This window comes from Lolium rigidum, chromosome 7 (genome assembly GCF_022539505.1).
Source record: "Lolium rigidum isolate FL_2022 chromosome 7, APGP_CSIRO_Lrig_0.1, whole genome shotgun sequence".
Taxonomy (NCBI): Eukaryota; Viridiplantae; Streptophyta; class Magnoliopsida; order Poales; family Poaceae; genus Lolium; species Lolium rigidum.
The window spans coordinates 248787102-248793262 of record NC_061514.1 but is presented as its reverse complement, the minus strand read 5'-3'; positions in this window follow the sequence as shown (position 1 = coordinate 248793262).

The following is a 6161-nucleotide window of genomic DNA, read 5'->3' as shown; positions in this document are numbered from 1 at the left end:
TGCAGGACCTGACCACCCGGTCGCTCGGGCGGCCGGCGATCTTCTTGGGCCTTCACCTCCATGGCGAGTGGGACTGGTGGCACACCCCCTTAGGGTATATCCCCATCGGTCGGCACGGCCGCCATCTTGGTATCCTTCTTCATCAATGGATGCGAGGAGGGCAACGGAAGTGATACATCAACGAGGCTCCGACATTGAATGCTGGATCTGCGCCCGTCGAAGCGATGTTGTAGGCGATGGCTTCAATGATCTTGCCATCGATGACCACTATCGGCACGGACGCCGTCTTCATCATCAACAGATCTGAGAAGAGAAACGAAAGTGAGACAGAGAGAGACATTTCAACTATTTCTGAAGGTTAGATCCTCACCGGCACTCTTAGATCCACGCCGCCGCACGGTTAGATCCGCGCTGCCGCACGCCGCCGCACGCACGATTAGATCCGCGCCGCCGCAACCGCCGGAGTAAGAGAGGAAATAGGAGAGAGGAAGATGCGACAGGAATATGCGACTGCCAGGGTTGGTAGGTATGTGCTCTGCTCTTCTCTCCGTATGCGTCCATCGTGGTAGAGAGAGATATACAGGCCGTCCGATCATAAAAGATCGAATGGTGCAAGCGTTTGTTGAGCTTTCAACTAACCAAGATCCGTGTGACATACATCTCGACCAATCAGAGATCAGCCAGTGAGTACAAGTGAGGAAAAGCTGAGGTAGAACTAAGAGGGGAAATGTGAGGAAATGTTTATCGGAAGGGCAAAGCTGAGTAGGACCGAGTAAAACAAGTGGGCCGGAGAGGAAAACTGAGTAACACTAAGTAAAACAGGGGCACCCAAATAATAAAGGGACTAAGGGAAATTGAAGCTTTTGGCATAAAAATTGTATAATTGTGTTACTTGAACAGTATAGTACATTTTGGCCGACATGATATTGTTTGCATTTCAAAGATACACAAGTGTGACCAATTTGGACTCATTTGGACAAAGTTTCTAAGCATAGTGGGTATTTGTCATGCAAAGACTTAATCAAAGATGGGAGAATGAGATGGCCAGCATATTGTGTGGATGTAATTCTTTGACGCAGATCGATCTTTATCATGATCATCTGCCTAATCTTATCAAATATTTGCCACAGCATAAGCCCTTTCAATGACTTGACCTTTGAATTGAAACTCTCCGCAAGGTTACTTGTTACATAGTGTACCTTGCAAATTTCATTGAATTGGCTTCTTGACCACACCCTACCATGATGTTCATCCAAGTAATCCTTCACCCCAGGTTTTTGTTTATACAACACATCCAAATGAAACGAGATGCTTCCTAGAGCTGCATGTGTATGAAGCTGGCCATAGGTTGTCGGTAAAAACTTTACCCTTGAATTTCTTTGTAAAATTTTGTACCAAGTGTCGCATACATTCCCTATGCTCCACTCCGGAGAATCTTGCTTCTACCGCACTCTCCAAACCTTTGCAAGCGTACGTGTGGATAACAAGTCCTGTTGGATGACCTATAATGTCGCGCAAATTCTGCAGAAACCAAGTCCAACTTTCCTCTGACTCAACCTCCAAAACTCCATAAGCAACAGGGAACATCCAACTGTGTCCATCAACTGCAGTAGCAGCAACTAGCTGTCCTTTAAACCTGTCATGAAGAGCTGTTGCATCCACGACCAAATAAGGCCTGGAACCGTCCAGAAAGCCTTTCCAGTAAGCTTTGAAATAAACAAAAGCCGTTCTAAAACATTCCTTGTGCATTACCTTCCCGCTTTTCAATTTGTAGGGAACTGTATGCTTGTCTATCGCTACAACACTGCCTGGACTAGCCATCTCCACTTCAGCTTTGAAAGTGTAAAGCAACTGAAAGCTTTCATTCCATGGACCATTGATCTTGTCAAGAGCCATTTCCTTTGCATAGAACATCCTCATGTAAGGTACTTTTATATCAAACTTCTCAACCATCTTTTTCTGGAGTGATGTTGGACCAAGTGAAGGAGTTTCTCTCAGCCAATCTAGGATTCTATCTGCCAACCAACTAGTCTTCGCTAGCTTTGTTTTCACCTCCGGCTCTCCCCCTCGAGGTGGACACCTATGGACCTCCTCATTCTTCTTTATCCGAAACATAATGATAAGGGATATCAGTAACAGTTAACAAATTTTACACTGTGATCTAAAATACACAACTGGTTGGCGTAGTACATGAACCAAGGTGCTTCTGCGCATTGTGGATGCATGCAGCCTCCACCTACACCTCTTGTACGGGCATTTAATTGTGAACCTACCTGGCTCACTTTTAATAACCTCATAATTATTCTTAGAGAGAGGCAATATGTAGTAATTGCATTACGAAAGTCCATCATCGTTTGAAATACGGTGCCTGCTGCAAGCTGAGGATCCTCCCTGTTCCACTCAATTGTTGGCAAGTCATCACCTTTGTAATCAGCTAAAACGAGGCTTTCATTGTTCTCATTCTTCCCTTCATCATCAGTGTCATCAAATCTGGCACCAAAAGCAATATCTTCGATGTATTGATCCTCCATTGCCTGCTTACTGCATCGATCTACCAATTCAGGAAACATCAACTCATCCTCACCATCTTGAGGAGACTGATCCCCAATCTCTGCATCGTCCTCCACATCGACCATAGGAACGATCTAGCTACCACTAGCACTGGGGACAGATGGTGCTGCTGTGGAAGTACAAGGAGCGTCGGGGCTCACACTATTAGCAGAGGCAGCAGCAGTAGAGAGACATGATGCCCGACCACCTGATGATGCCCTAGCACCAGATGATGCCTGGCCCCTGTCCACATGGATACAAATTTTACCGAACCGACAAGAAGCATTCAAAGCAAAAAAGAATTCCCAGATCGTCGTCGGAAATTAGTGGAACAAATCTTCGCTCCGTGTTGTTGAAATATTCGAAATGAACTGCATCGAGAGAGCTCCAGGTGTACTTATCGTAGATGCTAGCTTTGAAATCCCTCAACGAGATGGTGGTTGCAACCACCGCAGGGAAGTAAAACCCATTCTTATAGCGTTTAGAATCACGCTTAAAGCTAGAATCCAGCCTAACCACCAGCCGAAAAGCCAGTGCTGGATCAATCCTATTCGAAAAGCAACGCAGTTAGTTGAGCAACAACGATTGGCGCTCAAAAACTGCCCTACGTTGATTCACATAGGCGAGACGATGCTTACCCGAGATGGAATCCATGCGTTAGATCCCTCCGATTCCCAATCTTCTCCGCGGCTGACGGGAAGAGGCGGCACACCAGACGGAAATACAAACTCTACCTCGACAGGGGTAGATCTAGATCTGGTGGAGGCGGAGCCCTCTCCGCCTCCCGGGGGTGGTGGTGGGGGCGGGGGCGGATCGGTGGCGGACGACGCCATAAGGTAGGTCGGCAGGACGGCGTGGCGGCGGAGGGGCGGTGTGTGAGCTCCTCCAGTCTCGGGCGGAGGGGAAAGCTTTGGGTCAGCTCCTCCAGTCAACAGTCAACACAATTTGAAAGCAACGGTCAAGTCAAAACCACCGCGGCTCCCTAGCCATCACCGGTAACGGAAGGCCTCTGACCAGACGGCAACCCTCCCGTCCGAGCGTCTGCAAGGGGTTTCAAACTAGAGGGAGGAGAAAACTGAGGAAAATTTAAGAGGCTGGGGAAAACTGAGTACAACTAACGAACCAGGGGCACGAGAACAGAAAACCCAACATTTAATGTCTAGAGAAGTTTGAATTTAGACAAACTTTCGACATGTTCCATGAAAGGGAGGGAGCATATATACAAGATTGGATCCCGTAAGGTTTACAGAAGCACCCGCAAAGATGAGATGTGGATAGGGTTGACGACAACGAGTCTTGACAGCGGTGGTGGAGCGAAATCTTGGCATAGGTCATGTGATAGCGGACACGTGCGGGGTGGAGACATTGTCTAGCGCCATGGTGACATCGACGGTAGGCCTGGCAGAGGATATGGAAATCTAGGCCTTGAAGATGGACCAGCAATTGTTAGCGGAGACGGCTTGTGTAGCTTGTGCATGAGATGCTCGCTAAGAAGCCGTATGCACCTTTTGGATGCAGAGTCTTGGGTTCTCCCTCCATTTGGAGAAGAAAAAGGTTGGCTAGGAAGACTTGGCGTGGAGTACTGCGAGTAACTGACTTGGTCTAGCGTAGTATTAATTAAGAGAGTGTCTCTTGGTTCACCTATCGATAGTGAGCAAGGAGTCAAGAAACCAATTAGGGATGAGCAATTAACACATTCTAGCTTAGTAAAACAAATGATAGGAGCTCGTGCAGTCGTGTGTTCATCTCACAAATGATAGGGGCTCATCCTGTGTTAGCAACTGACATCCGTGTGGCCACTCTACAGGGTGAAGATCTGGGCGCACGGCCCGCCGCCGTCCTCGAAAGCGGACTGCAGGCGGGATGTCGTAAAGATGTTTGCCGATGCTTCTGGCAGCGTCGCCGGGCACTGTCGTGTTTGAGGAGCTCACGTCGTTCCTCGTTGTGCCGGGGCCATACCTCGTTGGTGCTGGATCGTCCAAGGAGCTGCGTTTCTATATTCACATATGCAAGCAGATGTAGCTACTGCTACTTTGCGTAGTTGAAAAAACTGTCAATTTGTCATGAGGAATGATAAATTTCGCTGCAAAGTACTAGAGTGTTCGTACGGCTGCTAATTTTTTATGGGGTCTTTGTTTCTTATTTGTATCGAACTGTTTGTAGTAGTACTTATACTTAATAATAATGCAGCGGGGAAGTGAATACTCCTTTTTTGTGAATCGGAAGTGAATACTCCAACTATATGTAATTGTAACCCCTCCATCTGATTAACTCCGTCCGTCTCGGTTTAGAGGGCTTGGTTTATTTTACAGCAGGACCAAGGCATTGTTTCATTGGATGACGAAAACTCTCCGGACCGTTGCCTCCTCTTGCTACTTCTAATGCTAATGGTGTACAAAGCGTGCATGCAGCCGATCACATGCCCCCATGCAAACTTGTTTGGTTTCACACTCCACCGAGCATGCACAAGGCTGTTCCCAGCGAATAGAAAAACGAGAAAAGGGAAGGTGGAGACTAATTCGAGAAGGTTACTAGTACTTCTAATTTAAATGCATGCAGGCCTTAGATGAGAGGTTATATGGGACAAATATTTTTTCAGATTAGGCCCTGTGAACCGAGACAGAGGGGTATAAAACTATGTGCACTTCCAAATCATTTCTCCTGTTTTTTTAGATGTCCTTTCACTTACTATAATAAACAAAGAAGCACTATAAGGGCTCCTTTGATTCAAAGGAATGTGGAGAGTGTAGAAATAGGAAAGGTGTAGGATTGAAATTTTCCCATAGGAATCAAATCCAACATAATTCCTATGTCAATCCTATGAATCAAAGAAGCCCTAAGTGGTTACCGGTGCTTAATGCACAGTTCCAAAGAGTTCATCCCGCAGTCCAAATAACTAATAATCAGATGATCTCAATTTTTGTGTATGTAGTTGTGCCTATTACCATCACAAATATAGTCTCAAATAGTATGATGGTGGAGATACACATTTTTTAACTACCATGATTTTTCGGTAAATGCTTAGTCAATTTTGACATAATTTGACTTTCTAAAAATAATATAAGCCTTAAGCTTTGGGATGGAGGTACTATATTGGATTTTCCTCGGCTTAAGCAAAATCCCTTCCCATCCCCTTAAATAGAGTACTCCAGAAGTAAACAATCCCTTGAGGCTAGGAGATAAGAGAGGCCATACTCCTCGCGCGCTTGCAGTGCTGGAAACTGTCACCGTTACCCTGAAGGTGGACTCCACCATGCTTCACTCGCATTTTATGCTCCCAGCCCCTCAAGACCCCCGTCTTCAAGGTCTATCCCTTTCCCTCCCACACTCCATTGATGTTTCTTTTGTGGGTTCACTACTGCAAAAATGGCAATCCACGAACTTTGATTTGTGCAGTGCAAGGGTAATCATTTGGCCAGCGGCCGCTGCCTCAGCGAGCTTCCCGGGAACTGTGCCATAGGTGCTATTGTTTACTTTACACACTTTACTTGATGCAATAATTTGTTGCTTACAATTTAATACTGAAGGTGGATTATTAGTCATAGACGTAGTTGGATTACGGTCTATGTATATTGTTGTATTGCCCAAATGAATCTCATAGTAATCATCTT